The sequence below is a fragment of the Electrophorus electricus genome, unplaced genomic scaffold (assembly GCF_041902795.1).
Source record: "Electrophorus electricus isolate QZ-2024a unplaced genomic scaffold, ASM4190279v1 Scaffold33, whole genome shotgun sequence".
In the NCBI taxonomy this organism is placed as follows: Eukaryota; Metazoa; Chordata; class Actinopteri; order Gymnotiformes; family Gymnotidae; genus Electrophorus; species Electrophorus electricus.
In genome coordinates, this window is record NW_027658616.1 from 691033 (window position 1) to 715172 (window position 24140).

A 24140-nucleotide genomic window follows, 5' to 3' on the forward strand; every position below is an offset into this window, starting at 1 on the left:
CTTCAAGTCTCGCAAGGAGCGAGAGGCTGAGATGGGGGCCAGGGCCAAAAAGTTCACCAATGTGTACGTCAAGAACTTTGGAGAGGACATGGACGACGACAAGCTGAAGGAGATCTTCAGCAAGTTTGGCCAAACGCTGAGCACTCGCGTCATGACCGACGAGAGCGGCAAGTCCAAGGGCTTTGGCTTTGTGAACTTCGAGAGGCACGAGGATGCCCAGAGGGCTGTGGATGAGATAAATGGGAAGGAGCTGAATGGGAAGAAGGTGTATGTGGGTTATGCCCAGAAGAAAGGCGAGAGGCAGACAGGGCTGAAACGAAAGTTTGAGCAGATGAAGCAGGACGGTATGACTCACTACCAGGGAGACAACCTGTACGTCAAGAACCTAGACGACGGTCTGGACGACGCGCGTCTACGTAAGGAGTTCTCTCCGTTCGGGACCATCACAAGTGCCAAGGTGATGATGGAGGGCGGCCGCTCCAAAGGGTTCGGCTTCGTGTGTTTCTCCTCGCCGGAGGAGGCCGCCACGGCCATGACGGAGATGAATGGGCGCGTTGTAGGCACCAAGCCGCTGTACGTGGCTCTGGCGCAGCGCAAGGAGGAGCGGCAGGCCCACCTCTCCAACAAGTACATGAAGCGCACGGCCAGCGTGAGTGCCTTGCCCAACCTCGTGCTCAACCCCTACCAGCCTGCCCCGCCCTCCGGCTACAACATGGAAGCCATTCCACAAGCTCAGAACTGGCCTGCCTACTGCGCAAGCAGCAAGCTGGCACAACTCCTCCCCAGCCCTTGCTGGGCCATGCAGTGCGTCCACCCACAGCAAGTCCAGGATATGCCGAGTGCCATCGGTCCAGCCGCATCCTGCCCGCAGGCCTTCAGCGCCATCCGACCAACCACCGCCTGCCAGGTCCCACGCACGATGGCCTATCAGACCATGGCATCTGAGGCTCCGGGGACAGGGATGGCCAGCGCGGAAGCTGCCAACAAGGCGTCGCTGGTGAGAGCAGTACCACAGTACAAAACCACCTCAGGCGTTCACAGCCCACAGCAACACCTGGGCACACAGCCCTTAGATATAAATGTCGAACTTACCATTTATCAGTCAAATCAATTATAAAACATTTATGTTTCTCAACCCACAGCAGCACCTGGGGGCAGAGCTCCAGGTGCCCGTGCAGCTGGCTGCGGTCCATGTGCAGGGTCAGGAACCTCTCAGTGCCTCCATGCTGGCTGCTGCACCTCCACAGGAGCAGAAGCAGATACTGGGTGAGCGTCTGTTTCCCCTGATCCAGAACATGCAGCCCACCCTTGCAGGGAAGATCACGTGTATGTTCCTGGAACTGGACAACTCGAAGCTACTGCATATGCTGGAGTCACCTGAGTCTCTGCACCCTAAGGTGGATGAGGCAGTCGCTGTGCTCCAGGACCAGTGCGCGCAGGAAGCCGCTCAAAAACTTTAACCAGTGCTGCGCTTCTGGCTGTCTAATGGAAGAATAAGCAGTAAAAAAAATTAACATTTTAACTGAAAAAAATAAACATTGAAACTGAAATGCATTGAACATTGAAATATTTTTGCCATGTCTGTAGACATCAAGTCTGTAAGGGTTGGCACCAGGCCGAGGCCCCCTCGACCAGAGGGAGGCGTCGAGTCAACCACGCCACTGATCAGGATCAACACCCAACAGCTGGGCTAGACCTTATATAAGCCCAGTGACCCAGTCATTCAGTGCTGGGTTTTTGATAAAGTTTTGAGCCAAGCTCCTAGCCGGTAACTCTGGGTATTGAGGTCTGTGAGCCCTTGTGCTATGCCTCTTTTCTGTTCTGCGAGGGTGTCAGTGTTTTTACACGTCCCCTCCCTTCTCCAGTTTTCCCCTCTCGAGTCTGTCTCTCTCCTGAGGCTTCCCTTAGCCATTCAAGTTTCTCCCCGTTTTCTGGTTTTGTTTGGGAACTTTTAGTTCGAGTTTTCCCCAGTGCATCGGGGTTGCCATTTCTTTCCGTGGCGTTCTTTGTTCTCCCCTTTTCCACGCTCACCGAGGTGTTTCGTTTTTTCCTCTTGTTTTGCTTGATCCAAGGTCTAACTGTTCTGCACACGAGCCCACCATTGTTAGAGTGTGGCTGCTTACCCAGTAAGCTATTGGTGTCCTCACCTAGCTGACCTGGATTCAAAACCACCTTACAAAGTCCAGGCCTTGGTTATTCTAAGCTTAAAATGAAAACGACAGAAAAAGGTAAAATCATTTCAAGTTTGGTTTATTTGTGGCATACATAGTCATACACAGTATAACTCACAGTGAAATGGTTGAGTGCTCTGTCCAATCTGAGGAAAAAGAAAAACAGGGGTGCATAGAGAAATATATTCTATATATATACAAAAATATATTAATAGTGCATGTACAATATATATATATATATATTATGTTTATATGTACAATGTATATATGGATATTTATATATGTATGTACAGAATGTACAGTCCCATCTTGCAATTGACATATTTACAGTTATATGTTACATGGTGGTAATTGAACATATTACAGTTATATTGAACATATTACAGTTATTTCTATTACATATTACAGATTTTGACATGAACAGCTGATCATTTTTTTGTTTTTATTCCTCTTAAAGTTTGAATGTTCAGATTGTCAGTTCTTACAGGTCATAGCTGATCATTAGATAAGTGTATTGGGTTGCATTAATATAAATGTAAAGATCAAAAAAACAAAACCCCACAGTGTAGCTTAAAATAGAGAATAATTCTGTAATATTCCTTTATGTACAACACAATTTCAAATGACCTTATTAACAAACCAGTAAAGACAGGACGAGAAGCAAAGGTCACTTACACGTATTAAATCTTGAAGCAAACAAACTGCAGCTGCAAGTGCCACACTGCCATCCAGTTCCACTCTCTGGTCTGGCGACGGTCATATTACAGGAGCAACGAGAGGCTGCCAACAGTTTCTTTTAGCTTGTCTACTGAGACGGTGAAACTGGCCAACCAGTTGAAAAGCATTGTGAAGGAGAAACGACTTCGACTGCCGACGTGGGAAAGTAGCAGTCAGAGCAGGTCTATTGGAGCAGTGCGATGGACTCTGCCCAACAATGGGCTGCAAGCCCACATCTCTGCACATAGCAACAGTATGTGGTTCCTAGGTGCCCAGTCGGCTAGTTTTAAAGTTCAATTCAAATATTAAATAAAAATGCAGACTTCAGAATTGGTTAAAGAGCATAACTGTGCACGTACTTTATTGTAGGTTAACATTAACACGCATTATTGAGGCACCCTCTGGAGAATGTCTAAAAATCAGAGAACCCACATTTTCATACATTTTTCAGTAGTGGTTATGTATTCACCCCACATTCCTTTACATATTTGCGTTTGTCTTCACGTCCATTGCATCCAAACCATACATTTGTCAATATATGCAAAGTAATATAAAACACCCACACCAGTTGGAACCTGTTAACACCACATTCCAAGAGATTTCTCTTGACCTTATCCTAAAGAGATGGTCCTGAGCCTGATGGAAATAATATCTCATACTTGGGAGGACATGGACGACAACAAGCTAAATGAGATCTTCAGCAAGTTCGGCCCAACGCTGAGCCGTCGCGTCATGACAGACGAGAGCGGCAAGTCCAAGGGCTTTGGCTTTGTGAGCTTCGAGAGGCACGAGGATGCCAAAAGGGCTGTGGATGAGATGAACGGGAAGAAGTTGAATGGGAAGCAGCTGTATGTGGCTCGTGCCCAGAAGAAAGGCGAGAGGCAGACAGAGCTCAAACGCAAGTTTGAGCAGATGAAGCAGGACGGCACGACTCGCTACCAGGGAGTGAACCTGTACGTTAAAAACCTAGACGACAGTCTGGACGACGAGCGTCTGCGTAAAGAGTTCTCTCTATTCGGGACAATCACGAGTGCCAAGGTGATGACGGAGGGCGGCCGCTCCAAAGGGTTCGGCTTTGTGTGTTTCTCCTCGCCGGAGGAGGCCACCGAGGCAATGAAGGAGATGAACGGGTGCATCGTAGGCACCAAGCCGCTGTACGTGGCCCTGGCGCAGCGCAAGGAGGAGCGGCAGGCCCACCTCACCCACCAGTACATGCAGCGCATGGCCAGCGTGAGTGCCGTGCGCAACCCAGTGCTCAACCCCTACCAGCCCGCCCCGCCCTCCGGCTACTTCATGATGGCCATTCCACAGGCTCAGAACTGGGCTACCTGCTACCCGAGCAGGCAACTGGCACAGCTCCACCCCAGCACCCGCTGGGCTACGCACAGCATTCAGCCACAGCATTTCCAATACATGCCGAGTACCATCAGGCCCGCTGCAGACCAATCTCTGGGCCAGGAACCTCTCACTGCCTCCGTGCTGGATCTGGAACCTCCGCAGGAGCAGAAGCAGATGTTGGGTGATCGATGGTCTGTTTCCCGTGATCCAGAACATGCACCCCAACCTTGCAGGGACGGGTTTGCTCCTGGAGATCGACAACTTGGAGCTTCTGCTTATGCTGGAGTCTCCTGAGTCTCATTGAAACATTGAAACTGAAAAAATAAAAACGCATTAAATATTGAAATATTTTTGCCTGGTCCATAGACTCCAGTTTCAGGCCTTGATTACAGTAAACTAAAACAACATGTAAAAAGGCTAAATGATTGACACGTGTACAGTCGGTGACTCCTTTCTTTTTGTTCCTCTTACTGTTCGAATGCTCAGAATGTCAGTTTTTGCAGTTGACAGCTGAGCATTAGGCATGTGTATTGGATTGTATTAATAATACAATTGAGGATTCATTGCTGTTCAGGGACCCAGCAGTGGTAACTTGGCAGTGGTAGGGCTTGAACTAGCAACATTCTGATTACTACTCAAGTAACCTCTGAATAGTATTATTATGATTAATATTATTAATATATCTTACACTGAGGTCTGCTGAAGCTTACCCAGGATCCTTTGCAGCAGCCTGCCATATGCACAAATCATTACGAAAGGACACAGAATCTCTAAACTCCCTTGTTTTATGTTATTAGTTTGTCTAATTCAATGTTAAAGCACTTTCCCCTGTAAACACTCTTTTTATGACCTCATTTCACCGTTTCATGACTTTATGCCACGAACCAACCAACTATTCTTTTATACAACTCTTTTCAAACACTTCAACCATTCTGGGTAACTACACTATTATACACCTGTAATTCTTGTTATGCTATTTATTTTATTGGTACTGTCGATACATCGATGTTAGGAGAAATACCTCATGAATACTTTAAATGAATCCTTAAAATGACACCTATTCCATTTACTAATGCTAAGCTTGCTACAGTCTGAACTTCTAGCAAGTCAAGAGAAGTATCATGCAGTTTCTGTATTTTCTATAATTGCATAATATATGGATGGTTTTAAACTCAATAACATACGCACTTGCAAAATACGTGAATATAAAGGAACAAAAATAAATTAACATAACCACATACCTAAACATCATCTGGTACCATCACCCCATCACCCCTCAATGCAGTATGAGGATGGTCAGATTGTTGTATTTACTAATAGTTACCACTAGTATTAAAATAACAGTAAGCCCAAACTGTTCGACTATGTCCTCTTAAACAAACCTGTGATTTTTTAAATATTTGGACCACATCCTCCTGCAGAATAAAACAATCAGGAAATACAGTTGAGTTGGCCCATACCGCCCTCACATCAGTGTGATTTCCGTCAATGACGTGTTATGGCTCTGGGTAAGGAACAATGTTATATTGTTCAATAAACTTTTCACAGGATGCATATTTTTCATTGTTTTAGCAAAGTTTTCGCTACCTCTATACAGCAAACACCAGAATCGACAAGGTTTACATTAATTATAGTCAGTAGAATTAAAGGGAAGAGGCCATATAAAAGGCTGGGATCTACGTTTAGCAGACTCGGCACTGTGTTACTAGATATTGCCCACATTCCAGTAATTTTATTAAGTCCTCTTTAAACAGAAAATAAAGATGCAGACTCAAGAATTAATTGAAGAGAGTAGTAGGTCCATTATTTATTTTGAGCTCAGCGTTACATACAAACGAGGCATAGTCCAGAATATGTCTAATAATCACACAAGGAACACACATTTTTATCCAGTGTTCACAACTGATTATGTGATTGCCACACCTTCTCTACATACTGGTGTTTGAAATCTCCACCACTGTGTTCAACCATACATTATTCAATATATGCAAATTGAGATCTATCATTGTACAAATTGAAGCTTGACCCCAGTATATCCTATTGGAAGATTTTCCTGTTTTTTTTTTTTGTTGTTGTTTTTTTTGTTTTTAACAAAGATGATCTCAACTCATACCATCAAACACCTGCAAGATGATGTTGCAGGTCAGTATCACCCTGCTCTTATGGTAAGATAATGAACCTTGCTTAGCCACAGAACTCTCGAAGAGGCTTTCACGTCTTTTAAAAGCCGGGATCTTTCCCAATACTTAGGAAGCTATTTCTCACGGGAACAGTCCAGAGTCATCTGCCGTAGACTTCCACAGAGGCCTTGAAACCACCTGCATCAGAGCCTCTGCTCTGCACTTACAGACCCAAAAAGGCCTTAAGATACCCCAGAAACATTATTCCTCTTTATGCTTTCAAACACAGTCTTGCACCACTCTGCACCTGTTGCAGAGAGCTTCAAAGCCTATTATAATTAGATCACAGATCGCCTCATGAAAATACCTTTACCCCAAAACATTTTATTACCTCAGGTGGAACAGTGTGTATAGGCCTAGACCTCTTTAGATGTAACTTAGAACCGCCGGTGACCGCTGTATGCGTTTCTTTGGTTGTACAAGCTCTACTGGAGGACTCGATGAATAGTTGATGATGGAAGAGGGGTATATCAGATTCACCCCTTCTGCCTCCATGTGACAAATTAACACACTGCATAAACTTTTAGAAATAAATCACTTTTAACAAATGGTAAACATTCTCTAGAAAAGATTATCTTGTAACAATTCATTGAGTATATGAACTGTTTTTGTGTCCTTATATCTATAAATGAAAAGTAATAAAACATTATAGATGATAAATAAATTACATAAAATGTATAAAAGTTCACAAATAAGAAAGTACCTGAGTCTGCACTTTTCTCCACAGATTCAAGAAACTCGTGAAAGTTGGAAGCTATAGAAACACATAGTACAGAATTATAGACTGACTGAGGTGTGAGCAGAAAGATCGCCATGATGTCCTTATATCTAAAGCACTCAAAGCATTGATGTTATGTAAATAAACTGTGATCCGATTGGTTCAATCTAAGTAAATAGATTCACCTACTTTGAAGTTAAAGTTTTTCTCAAAAGGTTAGAACTGGTTGACTATACTTTGCCGTGTTCTGTAATAGAAAATGTAAACATTTATATCTAAAATATTGCACGACAGAAATCAATTCAAGACTAACCTCTAATGACCGCTAGATGGGGGAAGATATTAAGTAATAAATGAGTCCAGATCCTCCTGCCCGACAATACGGTGAGACTCTGTTTTTACGTGTGATGGAAAATGATACGAAACTATGTATTATGTGATTCATATAAAATCACACTGATCCTTTTGTTCTTAAATTAATAATGCTGTTTGCACATTTGTATCCGCCTGTTGCTGATTAAGTTGAACATGTATCAGGAACTGTTAACATCAAGGTCAACTTGACACACAACCCACACTGTTTGGAGACAGTTTGGGTTGGTTTGTGGAAAAAACCAAGCTGAGAGCTGATTGGCTTATAGCCACAGCAACAAAGGAAAGAAGAGCTGTTTAAGAAAAGATGATTGGTTAAAGACAGCACAGGAGTAGTATAACTAGCCACGGTTTTGTATACTCGGGGCTCCCTACCTGAGGAGAGCCAAACATTTATTTTATTCTTTTTCTTATTAAATTACTCTCTTAATCACGTCTGACTTGCTGTTTGTTCAAAATTCCACAACAAATGTCATTACTACGCCGCACAAAAAAGACCGCCATATTTGTAGTTCCAAAATGTGAAAAGGCGTCATTTTCTATGCAAACGAATGAATAAACACCATGCCATGCCTTGCTGTATCCCCTCTTTGCAACGCTGGACAGACACACTCATGACACTCTACTCATCAAAAGCAGCACCAGAGACGCACTGAGTCATATCCCGCTACACACCTCTCAGGCCAGCTTGTTTGCACGTTTTGTCATAAAACTCAAAATGTCATTTGTTGCCATTATATATAAAATTACCTATTTAAAAAAAACAAATAAATCAAAAAGTACTTGTGGCTAGAGAGACACGTGGCTAATCACCTACAAGAAATAATGTCAGTGATGTTTGGGGCAGGTGTTTCAAACTTGCCCAGACTCTTGAGAAGCACCTAAACGCTCACACAAGGGTGTCCGCTTGCCATAGTGCTGCAAATACTGCAGGAAGGGCTTTGGTGAAACAGGCCACATGGAGGAGCAGAAGACAATCCACACAACTGAAGAAGCCCATAGCTGCCCAGTATGTCAGAATCCACACGCGAGAAGAACCCTGTAGCTGCCCAGTATGTCAGAAGCAATTTGTGCAGCTGGGTAATGAACCATATTTGTACCCATTCGTATGTTGGGAGCAAATCAGTTGAAGACTTGAACAGTATGTTAACAATCAGTTAAAATTACTGTTGATGACAAGAAAACAATGGCTAATATGTTCCTTCACAGCTATGTCATTGGTTGATCTATTTTTGTCAGATTTAGTGCTTGTTTGGGCAAGTGTGTTAAAGTCTTCCTTTGTTTTTGGTTTTGTTCCTTTTCATATAGTTGTTTATTCCTTTTTGTCTAGTGATGTCCATTATCCATTTAAAATCTGTCAAATTAAACAAATGTGAAACGAATTCCATAGTATTCAGATTTGATTGCAAAAGAGACCAACCACTCCCCGTATTTTGAATTTTGCATATACAGTATATGTGCAGTTCCAGCCTAGTCCACTGATCCAAAATCTGGCCCAGATGTATCTGTTGACTGCAAATTTGAATGATTTCTGTGCTCTGCAGCAAAGGAGCGTTTGGTTACTATCTGATGGATTAAAATAGGCTTGTTGGTAGCAAAGACATCACTAAAGTGTACAGAGCAAAGGTACTCCAGGACCAGGATGGGTAAGTAGCAGCTTGATCAGTGGAATCTTCTGTGAGACGTAACAGGACGTCGGTCTTAAATGTAATGTTAGATCAAATGAAAAACTTTAGTGGATTGAAATACAGATAAATAAATCCACTAAAAGTGCATCTGCATCATTGGTTAAAAAGTTGTTCTGCTAGTTGTCTGATTTTGTTCCAGTAATCTAATGTTTCCTGGCACTAGGTGGTTCAAGATTATATTGGTGTTTGCTTTATTTCTGTGTTTTTTTTAACCATAGTCTGCTTGTTTATACTGTCTAACAAATGCAATACTGAGTAGTGAAACACTGACACAATCCCTTTTGGCGTCAGACATTTGTAATAATTTCAATAATCTACAGTTGTAAGTCAAGAGGGCAGCACCATTTTAAAGTCTAGTTTCCTTTCTCTGTCTCACTTTCTGGAATTTTTCCGTCTGTGTTTTTATTAAAGTTAAAAATGGATAGGGTATTAAAACTCCCTTTCACTGACATCTCTTCCACTGAACTTGTAGAGAAAGTGATGATATGAAGATGATTATGTTTATCACATTCACTCAGAGATCATTGTCTGAGGGTCATGTTGTACAGTTCACGATGCCCCGGGTTGCAATCAGGAGGTTTAACAGTGATGTGCCACAGTTGTCTGTGGTGTTCTATATGATCATCACAGAACATCACACATAACTGGTCAAATTGTATCTCGAGTAGTATATTTGTGTATTATACTATATATTAGCAGCATAACTTTATGATGCAATTAAAAACATTCCCCATCCCCCTGAATACCAATCATATTACATATCTGGGTACTAAATTCTCTTCCCAGTTGTCTGTTATTCAAAATAAATAGTCATCCAATTATTAAAACAATATGCGACGAACTTCATTGATGGACAAATTTGCCCCTTATGCTCTTCGGACAAACTGTAATAATTAAAATGAGAATATTACCTAAACGAAATTGTTTGTTTTCAATTATTCCAGTGCCACCAACCTGTCTAAAATCTTTGGACAACATCATAACTTGATTCTACTGGAAAAATAAATCACATAGAATCAAACTCACAACATTACAGAACTGTAGTTGATTATTGCAAATCAACTACAATATGGAATAAAATGGATAAAACCTAGTATATCAGACAGAATATGGATAGACATAGAGCAAACATTATGCAAAGATCTAAAAGTCAGACTTACCATTTATCAGTCAAATCAATTAAAGAACATTCATGATCAACAATTTGTGGGTGGCCATGATACTAACAGCCTGGTGGAAATTCCACAAGATATCAAACTCCACACTAACATAAACATAACACTGCTTTCATGTCACTTCCACAAGTAGCCCAAACATAAGATATAGAAAGCAGGTAAGAGCAACTATCAGTTCAGAGACATTAAACTCACCTGCATCCATATCAGTATTATAAACATTCCTAATACAAAAAAACTATCACATAAGATATACAAAATAATAATGAAATCAAATCGCATAATTACTCTCCCATCGAGACAATGGGAGGAAGATTTATTACTAGCCCCCGACGCCACAGTCTGGATTAAAATGTATAATAATAATTACCACATGACAGCAACACTAACCTACAATGCATTCAGTACAAAATAATACATAGATTACATTATACTACACATTGGATGTTTAAAATTGGTTTCACAAGCTCAGCAATCTGTACATACTTTACTCCAAACACAGCTGACGATTACATTCACATCGTGTGACAGAGCACACCTATCAAGTAATTTTGGCAATAGGTCATCACACACATGTCCCATGATTTAAATAACCCTATCCATCCAACACCATCTTTATGTCTCCTAGGAGACATGTCATCAACCAATGTGTCAATAGAAAAAAAACAGGATAATATATATATAACATTATTAATTGCAAATACAAACATACTCATGAATTGGAAAACAAAAAATAATATTAGTGTCACCGAATGGAAAAATCTATTGATAGACTACATATCAAAGGAAAAAATCTCAGAATGAATCAATAAGAACCAATAACCTAGACTGGACGCCTTTGATAAAAAGTTTACAGAGCTAATCCATAAATGATAAATATAGCAATCTAGTACGTGTACATATACAGTGCACTCGCACATAGCCTCTCTCTCTCACACACACACACACACACACACACACACACACACACACACACACACACACACACACACACACACACACACACACACACACACATTCCCGTAATGGTGCAGGTGGCTAATACTTAAAATACTCTATCTGCATTTCCCGTTTGTCTGTTTCGTCTCTGTTCGTCTTATTTTTCCTCTCTCCCCTATTCCCGTTTCCCCCACGTTATTTATGTCTGTTCATACGTTTTATACACCCGATATAGTTGGACACAGTGAGAAGTTAGAAATAAATAATGAATAAATAATAAAGTTCTAAAGGTCCTCCGATGGGCGGAAATCAATTGATATATTTATTTCTCCAGATTTCTAACTCGGAGAGAAAAAGACGTCCTTTTACAAATCGCACCTCGTTGTGGAACTCTACTAAGGTTTACAATCCAGGCGATGATTTTTAACCTCAAAGAACATAGGCCTGCTCCAAGGCAAACTGATTTCATCCCATTAATTAACTTTAATGCGATGTTTTTTGCCGAGCATTAGGCTAAAGAAAATGAATGTTGCTGCGTTTATCAAACTAAAAGTATTTATTCTGAGCCATGCGGTAAATGATTCAGTGTGAGCAGCATATGGACGATTTTTGGAAAATGCTGTGACTAGGTAATATTTTGAAATATAAGGCGTTGTTAAAGCCCCTCATTCACGCTATTAACGTTATAAGTTAAAATAATTGAATAATTCATAAATAAATAAATAGCGTTTGTATAATATTTAAAAATAAACATTTACGTAAAAGCACTCTTACGTAACAACCAAGTTGTCATGTATTTGAATCTAAAGCTAAAGTGTTGCTTTGATCGCTTTGGTCGGTCGACACTTGCCTGGCTCTGTTGAATTGCTGTTTCAAACTGTTTTATAATTCGTGCAGTTAGATCATTTGGTTAAATCATTTACGATTTTATTTTATTCATTTACTACTTTCGACTACGATTTCCAGAAAGGTTGACCGACGATCCTCACGAAAATGAATCCAAGTGCTCCAAGTTCGCCGATGACTTCGTTGTACGTGGGTGACCTTCATCCAGACGTTACCGAGGCCATGCTATACGAGAAATTCAGTCCTGCTGGCGCAATAGTCTCCGTACGCATTTGCAGGGACGCGATGACCCTCCGCTCACTTGGATACGCATACGTGAACTTTCAGCAGCAGGCAGATGCTGAGCGTGCTTTGGACACTATGAACTTTAACATCATCAAAGGCAGACCTGTGCGAATTATGTGGTCCCAGAGAGACCCCTCTCTGAGGAAGAGTGGAGTTGGCAACATCTTCATCAAGAACCTTGACAAGTCTATTGACAGCGAAGCTCTTTACGACACATTCTCTGCCTTTGGGAACATCCTTTCCAGCAAGGTGGTGTGTGACGAGAATGGCTCTAAGGGCTACGGCTTTGTGCACTTTGAGACGCGTGAGGCTGCGGAGAGAGCAATTGAGAGACTTAATGGCATGTTGCTCAATGACCGCAAAGTGTTCATTGGCCACTTCAAGTCTCGCAAGGAGCGAGAGGCTGAGATGGGGGCCAGGGCCAAAAAGTTCACCAATGTGTACGTCAAGAACTTTGGAGAGGACATGGACGACGACAAGCTGAAGGAGATCTTCAGCAAGTTTCACTCGCGTCATGACCGACGAGAGCGGCAAGTCCAAGGGCTTTGGCTTTGTGAACTTCGAGAGGCACGAGGATGCCCAGAGGGCTGTGGATGAGATAAATGGGAAGGAGCTGAATGGGAAGAAGGTGTATGTGGGTTATGCCCAGAAGAAAGGCGAGAGGCAGACAGGGCTGAAACGAAAGTTTGAGCAGATGAAGCAGGACGGTATGACTCGCTACCAGGGAGACAACCTGTACGTCAAGAACCTAGACGACGGTCTGGACGACGCGCGTCTACGTAAGGAGTTCTCTCCGTTCGGGACCATCACAAGTGCCAAGGTGATGATGGAGGGCGGCCGCTCCAAAGGGTTCGGCTTCGTGTGTTTCTCCTCGCCGGAGGAGGCCGCCACGGCCATGACGGAGATGAATGGGCGCGTTGTAGGCACCAAGCCGCTGTACGTGGCTCTGGCGCAGCGCAAGGAGGAGCGGCAGGCCCACCTCTCCAACAAGTACATGAAGCGCACGGCCAGCGTGAGTGCCTTGCCCAACCTCGTGCTCAACCCCTACCAGCCTGCCCCGCCCTCCGGCTACAACATGGAAGCCATTCCACAAGCTCAGAACTGGCCTGCCTACTGCGCAAGCAGCCAGCTGGCACAACTCCTCCCCAGCCCTTGCTGGGCCATGCAGTGCGTCCACCCACAGCAAGTCCAGGATATGCCGAGTGCCATCGGTCCAGCCGCATCCTGCCCGCAGGCCTTCAGCGCCATCCGACCAACCACCGCCTGCCAGGTCCCACGCACGATGGCCTATCAGACCATGGCATCTGAGGCTCCGGGGACAGGGATGGCCAGCGCGGAAGCTGCCAACAAGGCGTCGCTGGTGAGAGCAGTACCACAGTACAAAACCACCTCAGGCGTTCACAGCCCACAGCAACACCTGGGCACACAGCCCTTAGATATAAATGTCGAACTTACCATTTATCAGTCAAATCAATTATAAAACATTTATGTTTCTCAACCCACAGCAGCACCTGGGGGCAGAGCTCCAGGTGCCCGTGCAGCTGGCTGCGGTCCATGTGCAGGGTCAGGAACCTCTCAGTGCCTCCATGCTGGCTGCTGCACCTCCACAGGAGCAGAAGCAGATACTGGGTGAGCGTCTGTTTCCCCTGATCCAGAACATGCAGCCCACCCTTGCAGGGAAGATCACGGGTCTGTTCCTGGAACTGGACAACTCGGAGCTACTGCATATGCTGGAGTCTCCTGAGTCTCTGCACCCTAAGGTGGATGAGGCAGTCGCTGTGCTCCAGGACCAGTGCGCGCAGGAAGCCGCTCAAAAACTTTAACCAGTGCTGCGCTTCTGGCTGTCTAATGGAAGAATAAGCAGTAAAAAAAATTAACATTTTAACTGAAAAAAATAAACATTGAAACTGAAATGCATTGAACATTGAAATATTTTTGCCATGTCTGTAGACATCAAGCCTGTAAGGGTTGGCACCAGGCCGAGGCCCCCTCGACCAGAGGGAGGCGTCGAGTCAACCACGCCACTGATCAGGATCAACACCCAACAGCTGGGCTAGACCTTATATAAGCCCAGTGACCCAATCATTCAGTGCTGGGTTTTTGATAAAGTTTTGAGCCAAGCTCCTAGCCGGTAACTCTGGGTATTGAGGTCTGTGAGCCCTTGTGCTATGCCTCTTTTCTGTTCTGCGAGGGTGTCAGTGTTTTTACACGTCCCCTGCCTTCTCCAGTTTTCCCCTCTCGAGTCTGTCTCTCTCCTGAGGCTTCCCTTAGCCATTCAAGTTTCTCCCCGTTTTCTGGTTTTGTTTGGGAGCTTTTAGTTCGAGTTTTCCCCAGTGCATCGGGGTTGCCATTTCTTTCCGTGGCGTTCTTTGTTCTCCCCTTTTCCACGCTCACCGAGGTGTTTCGTTTTTTCCTCTTGTTTTGCTTGATCCAAGCTCTAACTGTTCTGCACACGAGCCCACCATTGTTAGAGTGTGGCTGCTTACCCAGTAAGCTATTGGTGTCCTCACCTAGCTGACCTGGATTCAAAACCACCTTACAAAGTCCAGGCCTTGGTTATTCTAAGCTTAAAATGAAAACGACAGAAAAAGGTAAAATCATTTCAAGTTTGGTTTATTTGTCGCATACATAGTCATACACAGTATAACTCACAGTGAAATGGTTGAGTGCTCTGTCCAATCTGAGGAAAAAGAAAAACAGGGGTGCATGGAGAAATATATTCTATATATATACAAAAATATATTAATAGTGCATGTACATATATATATATATATATATATATATATATATATATATATATATATATATATATAATGTTTATATGTACAATGTATATATGGATATTTATATATGTATGTACAGAATGTACAGTCCCATCTTGCAATTGACATATTTACAGTTATATGTTACATGGTGGTAATTGAACATATTACAGTTATATTGAACATATTACAGTTATTTCTATTACATATTACAGATTTTGACATGAACAGCTGATCATTTTTTTGTTTTTATTCCTCTTAAAGTTTGAATGTTCAGATTGTCAGTTCTTACAGGTCATAGCTGATCATTAGATAAGTGTATTGGGTTGCATTAATATAAATGTAAAGATCAAAAAAACAAAACCCCACAGTGTAGCTTAAAATAGAGAATAATTCTGTAATATTCCTTTATGTACAACACAATTTCAAATGACCTTATTAACAAACCAGTAAAGACAGGACGAGAAGCAAAGGTCACTTACACGTATTAAATCTTGAAGCAAACAAACTGCAGCTGCAAGTGCCACACTGCCATCCAGTTCCACTCTCTGGTCTGGCGACGGTCATATTACAGGAGCAACGAGAGGCTGCCAACAGTTTCTTTTAGCTTGTCTACTGAGACGGTGAAACTGGCCAACCAGGTGAAAAGCATTGTGAAGGAGAAACGACTTCGACTGCCGACGTGGGAAAGTAGCAGTCAGAGCAGGTCTATTGGAGCAGTGCGATGGACTCTGCCCAACAATGGGCTGCAAGCCCACATCTCTGCACATAGCAACAGTATGTGGTTCCTAGGTGCCCAGTCGGCTAGTTTTAAAGTTCAATTCAAATATTAAATAAAAATGCAGACTTCAGAATTGGTTAAATAGCATAACTGTGCACGTACTTTATTGTAGGTTAACATTAACACGCATTATTGAGGCACCCTCTGGAGAATGTCTAAAAATCAGAGAACCCACATTTTCATACATTTTTCAGTAGTGGTTATGTATTCACCCCACATTCCTTTACATATTTGCGTTTGTCTTCACGTCCATTGCATCCAAACCATACATTTGTCAATATATGCAAAGTAATATAAAACACCCACACCAGTTGGAACCTGTTAACACCACATTCCAAGAGATTTCTCTTGACCTTATCCTAAAGAGATGGTCCTGAGCCTGATGGAAATAATATCTCATACTTGGGAGGACATGGACGACAACAAGCTAAATGAGATCTTCAGCAAGTTCGGCCCAACGCTGAGCCGTCGCGTCATGACAGACGAGAGCGGCAAGTCCAAGGGCTTTGGCTTTGTGAGCTTCGAGAGGCACGAGGATGCCAAAAGGGCTGTGGATGAGATGAACGGGAAGAAGTTGAATGGGAAGCAGCTGTATGTGGCTCGTGCCCAGAAGAAAGGCGAGAGGCAGACAGAGCTCAAACGCAAGTTTGAGCAGATGAAGCAGGACGGCACGACTCGCTACCAGGGAGTGAACCTGTACGTTAAAAACCTAGACGACAGTCTGGACGACGAGCGTCTGCGTAAAGAGTTCTCTCTATTCGGGACAATCACGAGTGCCAAGGTGATGACGGAGGGCGGCCGCTCCAAAGGGTTCGGCTTTGTGTGTTTCTCCTCGCCGGAGGAGGCCACCGAGGCAATGAAGGAGATGAACGGGTGCATCGTAGGCACCAAGCCGCTGTACGTGGCCCTGGCGCAGCGCAAGGAGGAGCGGCAGGCCCACCTCACCCACCAGTACATGCAGCGCATGGCCAGCGTGAGTGCCGTGCGCAACCCAGTGCTCAACCCCTACCAGCCCGCCCCGCCCTCCGGCTACTTCATGATGGCCATTCCACAGGCTCAGAACTGGGCTACCTGCTACCCGAGCAGGCAACTGGCACAGCTCCACCCCAGCACCCGCTGGGCTACGCACAGCATTCAGCCACAGCATTTCCAATACATGCCGAGTACCATCAGGCCCGCTGCAGACCAATCTCTGGGCCAGGAACCTCTCACTGCCTCCGTGCTGGATCTGGAACCTCCGCAGGAGCAGAAGCAGATGTTGGGTGATCGATGGTCTGTTTCCCGTGATCCAGAACATGCACCCCAACCTTGCAGGGACGGGTTTGCTCCTGGAGATCGACAACTTGGAGCTTCTGCTTATGCTGGAGTCTCCTGAGTCTCATTGAAACGTTGAAACTGAAAAAATAAAAACGCATTAAAAATTGAAATATTTTTGCCTGGTCCATAAACTCCAGTTTCAGGCCTTGATTACAGTAAACTAAAACAACATGTAAAAAGGCTAAATGATTGACACGTGTACAGTCGATGACTCCTTTCTTTTTGTTCCTCTTACTGTTCGAATGCTCAGAATGTCAGTTTTTGCAGTTGACAGCTGAGCATTAGGCATGTGTATTGGATTGTATTAATAATACAATTGAGGATTCATTGCTGTTCAGGGACCCAGCAGTGGTAACTTGGCAGTGGTAGGGCTTGAACTAGCAACATTCTGATTACTAGTCAAGTAACCTCTGAATAGTATTATTATGATTAATATTATTAATATATCTTACACTGAGGTCTGCTGAAGCTTACCCAGGATAAAATAAATATAAATAGTCATCCAATTATTAAAACAATAAGCGACGAACTTCATTGATGGACAAATTTGCCCCTTATGCTCTTTGGACAAACTGCAATAATTAAAATGAGAATATTACCTAAACGAAATTATTTGTTTTCAATTATTCCAGCGCCACCAACCTGTCTAAAATCTTTGGACAACATCATAACTTGATTCTACTGGAAAAATAAATCACATAGAATCAAACTCACAACATTACAGAACTGTAGTTGATTATTGCAAATCAACTATAATATGGTATAAAATGGATAAAACTTAGTATATCAGACAGAATATGGATAGACATATAGCAAACATTATGCAAAGATCTAAAAGTCAGACTTACCATTTATCAGTCAAATCAATTAAAGAACATTCATGATCAACAATTTGTGGGTGGCCATGATACTAACAGCCTGGTGGAAATTTCACAAGATATCAAACTCCAGACTCACATAAACATAACACTGCTTTCATGTCACTTCCACAAGTAGCCCAAACATAAGATATAGAAAGCAGGTAAGAGCAACTATCAGTTCAGAGACATTAAACTCACCTGCATCCATATCAGTATTATAAACATTCCTAATACAAAAAAACTATCACATAAGATATACAAACTAATAATGAAATCAAATCGCATAATTACTCTCCCATCGAGACAATGGGAGGAAGATTTATTACTAGCTCCCGACGCCACAGTTTGGATTAAAATGTGTAATAATAATTACCACATGACAGCAACACTAACCTACAATGCATTCAGTACAAAATAATACATAGATTACATTATACTACACATTGGATGTTTAAAATTGGTTTCACAAGCTCAGCAATCTGTACATACTTTACTCCAAAGACAGCTGACGATTACATTCACATCGTGTGGCAGAGCACACCTATCAAGCAATTTTGGCAATAAGTAATCACACACATGTCCCATGATTTAAATAACCCTATCCATCCAACACCATCTTTATGTCTCCTAGGAGACATGTCATCAACCAATGTGACAATAGAAAAAAAACAGGATAATATATATATAACATTATTAATTGCAAATACAAACATACTCATGAATTGGAAAACAAAAAATAATATTAGTGTCACCGAATGGAAAAATCTATTGATAGACTACATATCAATGGAAAAAAATCTCAGAATGAATCAATAAGAACCAATAACCTAGACTGGACTCCTTTGATAAAAAGTTTACAGAGCTAATCCATAAATGATAAATATCCCAATCTAGTACGTGTACATATACAGTGCACTCGCACATAGCCTCTCTCTCTCTCTCTCACACACACACACAGGCAGACGCACACAAGCAGTCACACACGAACACACACACACACACACACACACACACACACACACACACATTCCCGTAATGGTGCAGGTGGCTAATACTTAAAATACTCTATCTGCATTTCCCGTTTGTCTGTTTCGTCTCTGTTCGTCTTATTTTTCCTCTCTCCCCTATTCCCGTTTCCCCCACGTTATTTATGTCTGTTCATACGTTTTATACACCCGATATAGTTGGACACAGTGAGAAGTTAGAAATAAATAATGAATAAATAATAAAGTTCTAAAGGTCCTCCGATGGGCGGAAATCAATTGATATATTTATTTCTCCAGATTTCTAACTCGGAGAGAAAAAGACGTCCTTTTACAAATCGCACCTCGTTGTGGAACTCTACTAAGGTTTACAATCCAGGCGATTATTTTTAACCTCAAAGAACATAGGCCTGCTCCAAGGCAAACTGATTTCATCCCATTAATTAACTTTAATGCGATGTTTTTTGCCGAGCATTAGGCTAAAGAAAATGAATGTTGCTGCGTTTATCAAACTAAAAGTATTTATTCTGAGCCATGCGGTAAATGATTCAGTGTGAGCAGCATATGGACGATTTTTGGAAAATGCTGTGACTAGGTAATATTTTGAAATATAAGGCGTTGTTAAAGCCTCTCATTCACGCTATTAACGTTATAAGTTAAAATAATTGAATAATTCATAAATAAATAAATAGCGTTTGTATAATATTTAAAAATAAACATTTACGTAAAAGCACTCTTACGTAACAACCAAGTTGTCATGTATTTGAATCTAAAGCTAAAGTGTTGCTTTGATCGCTTTGGTCGGTCGACACTTGCCTGGCTCTGTTGAATTGCTGTTTCAAACTGTTTTATAATTCGTGCAGTTAGATCATTTGGTTAAATCATTTACGATTTTATTTTATTCATTTACTACTTTCGACTACGATTTCCAGAAAGGTTGACCGACGATCCTCACGAAAATGAATCCAAGTGCTCCAAGTTCGCCGATGACTTCGTTGTACGTGGGTGACCTTCATCCAGACGTTACCGAGGCCATGCTATACGAGAAATTCAGTCCTGCTGGCGCAATAGTCTCCGTACGCATTTGCAGGGACGCGATGACCCTCCGCTCACTTGGATACGCATACGTGAACTTTCAGCAGCAGGCAGATGCTGAGCGTGCTTTGGACACTATGAACTTTAACATCATCAAAGGCAGACCTGTGCGAATTATGTGGTCCCAGAGAGACCCCTCTCTGAGGAAGAGTGGAGTTGGCAACATCTTCATCAAGAACCTTGACAAGTCTATTGACAGCGAAGCTCTTTACGACACATTCTCTGCCTTTGGGAACATCCTTTCCAGCAAGGTGGTGTGTGACGAGAATGGCTCTAAGGGCTACGGCTTTGTGCACTTTGAGACGCGTGAGGCTGCGGAGAGAGCAATTGAGAGACTTAATGGCATGTTGCTCAATGACCGCAAAGTGTTCATTGGCCACTTCAAGTCTCGCAAGGAGCGAGAGGCTGAGATGGGGGCCAGGGCCAAAAAGTTCACCAATGTGTACGTCAAGAACTTTGGAGAGGACATGGACGACGACAAGCTGAAGGAGATCTTCAGCAAGTTTGGCCAAACGCTGAGCACTCGCGTCATGACCGACGAGAGCGGCAAGTCCAAGGGCTTTGGCTTTGTGAACTACGAGAGGCACGAGGATGCCCAGAGGGCTGTGGATGAGATAAATGGGAAGGAGCTGAATGGGAAGAAGGTGTATGTGGGTTATGCCCAGAAGAAAGGCGAGAGGCAGACAGGGCTGAAACGAAAGTTTGAGCAGATGAAGCAGGACGGTATGACTCGCTACCAGGGAGACAACCTGTACGTCAAGAACCTAGACGACGGTCTGGACGACGCGCGTCTACGTAAGGAGTTCTCTCCGTTCGGGACCATCACAAGTGCCAAGGTGATGATGGAGGGCGGCCGCTCCAAAGGGTTCGGCTTCGTGTGTTTCTCCTCGCCGGAGGAGGCCGCCACGGCCATGACGGAGATGAATGGGCGCGTTGTAGGCACCAAGCCGCTGTACGTGGCTCTGGCGCAGCGCAAGGAGGAGCGGCAGGCCCACCTCTCCAACAAGTACATGAAGCGCACGGCCAGCGTGAGTGCCTTGCCCAACCTCGTGCTCAACCCCTACCAGCCTGCCCCGCCCTCCGGCTACAACATGGAAGCCATTCCACAAGCTCAGAACTGGCCTGCCTACTGCGCAAGCAGCCAGCTGGCACAACTCCTCCCCAGCCCTTGCTGGGCCATGCATTGCGTCCACCCACAGCAAGTCCAGGATATGCCGAGTGCCATCGGTCCAGCCGCATCCTGCCCGCAGGCCTTCAGCGCCATCCGACCAACCACCGCCTGCCAGGTCCCACGCACGATGGCCTATCAGACCATGGCATCTGAGGCTCCGGGGACAGGGATGGCCAGCGCGGAAGCTGCCAACAAGGCGTCGCTGGTGAGAGCAGTACCACAGTACAAAACCACCTCAGGCGTTCACAGCCCACAGCAACACCTGGGCACACAGCCCTTAGATATAAATGTCGAACTTACCATTTATCAGTCAAATCAATTATAAAACATTTATGTTTCTCAACCCACAGCAGCACCTGGGGGCAGAGCTCCAGGTGCCCGTGCAGCTGGCTGCGGTCCATGTGCAGGGTCAGGAACCTCTCAGTGCCTCCATGCTGGCTGCTGCACCTCCACAGGAGCAGAAGCAGATACTGGGTGAGCGTCTGTTTCCCCTGATCCAGAACATGCAGCCCACCCTTGCAGGGAAGATCACGGGTCTGTTCCTGGAACTGGACAACTCGGAGCTACTGCATATGCTGGAGTCTCCTGAGTCTCTGCACCCTAAGGTGGATGAGGCAGTCGCTGTGCTCCAGGACCAGTGCGCGCAGGAAGCCGCTCAAAAACTTTAACCAGTGCTGCGCTTCTGGCTGTCTAATGGAAGAATAAGCAGTAAAAAAAAATAACATTTTAACTGAAAAAAATAAACATTGAAACTGAAATGCATTGAACATTGAAATATTTTTGCCATGTCTGTAGACATCAAGCCTGTAAGGGTTGGCACCAGGCCGAGGCCCCCTCGACCAGAGGGAGGCGTCGAGTCAACCACGCCACTGATCAGGATCAACACCCAACAGCTGGGCTAGACCTTATATAAGCCCAGTGACCCAATCATTCAGTGCTGGGTTTTTGATAAAGTTTTGAGCCAAGCTCCTAGCCGGTAACTCTGGGTATTGAGGTCTGTGAGCCCTTGTGCTATGCCTCTTTTCTGTTCTGCGAGGGTGTCAGTGTTTTTACACGTCCCCTCCCTTCTCCAGTTTTCCCCTCTCGAGTCTGTCTCTCTCCTGAGGCTTCCCTTAGCCATTCAAGTTTCTCCCCGTTTTCTGGTTTTGTTTGGGAGCTTTTAGTTCGAGTTTTCCCCAGTGCATCGGGGTTGCCATTTCTTTCCGTGGCGTTCTTTGTTCTCCCCTTTTCCACGCTCACCGAGGTGTTTCGTTTTTTCCTCTTGTTTTGCTTGATCCAAGCTCTAACTGTTCTGCACACGAGCCCACCATTGTTAGAGTGTGGCTGCTTACCCAGTAAGCTATTGGTGTCCTCACCTAGCTGACCTGGATTCAAAACCACCTTACAAAGTCCAGGCCTTGGTTATTCTAAGCTTAAAATGAAAACGACAGAAAAAGGTAAAATCATTTCAAGTTTGGTTTATTTGTCGCATACATAGTCATACACAGTATAACTCACAGTGAAATGGTTGAGTGCTCTGTCCAATCTGAGGAAAAAGAAAAACAGGGGTGCATAGAGAAATATATTCTATATATATACAAAAATATATTAATAGTGCATGTACAATATATATATATATATATATATATAATGTTTATATGTACAATGTATATATGGATATTTATATATGTATGTACAGAATGTACAGTCCCATCTTGCAATTGACATATTTACAGTTATATGTTACATGGTGGTAATTGAACATATTACAGTTATATTGAACATATTACAGTTATTTCTATTACATATTACAGATTTTGACATGAACAGCTGATCATTTTTTTGTTTTTATTCCTCTTAAAGTTTGAATGTTCAGATTGTCAGTTCTTACAGGTCATAGCTGATCATTAGATAAGTGTATTGGGTTGCATTAATATAAATGTAAAGATCAAAAAAACAAAACCCCACAGTGTAGCTTAAAATAGAGAATAATTCTGTAATATTCCTTTATGTACAACACAATTTCAAATGACCTTATTAACAAACCAGTAAAGACAGGACGAGAAGCAAAGGTCACTTACACGTATTAAATCTTGAAGCAAACAAACTGCAGCTGCAAGTGCCACACTGCCATCCAGTTCCACTCTCTGGTCTGGCGACGGTCATATTACAGGAGCAACGAGAGGCTGCCAACAGTTTCTTTTAGCTTGTCTACTGAGACGGTGAAACTGGCCAACCAGGTGAAAAGCATTGTGAAGGAGAAACGACTTCGACTGCCGACGTGGGAAAGTAGCAGTCAGAGCAGGTCTATTGGAGCAGTGCGATGGACTCTGCCCAACAATGGGCTGCAAGCCCACATCTCTGCACATAGCAACAGTATGTGGTTCCTAGGTGCCCAGTCGGCTAGTTTTAAAGTTCAATTCAAATATTAAATAAAAATGCAGACTTCAGAATTGGTTAAATAGCATAACTGTGCACGTACTTTATTGTAGGTTAACATTAACACGCATTATTGAGGCACCCTCTGGAGAATGTCTAAAAATCAGAGAACCCACATTTTCATACATTTTTCAGTAGTGGTTATGTATTCACCCCACATTCCTTTACATATTTGCGTTTGTCTTCACGTCCATTGCATCCAAACCATACATTTGTCAATATATGCAAAGTAATATAAAACACCCACACCAGTTGGAACCTGTTAACACCACATTCCAAGAGATTTCTCTTGACCTTATCCTAAAGAGATGGTCCTGAGCCTGA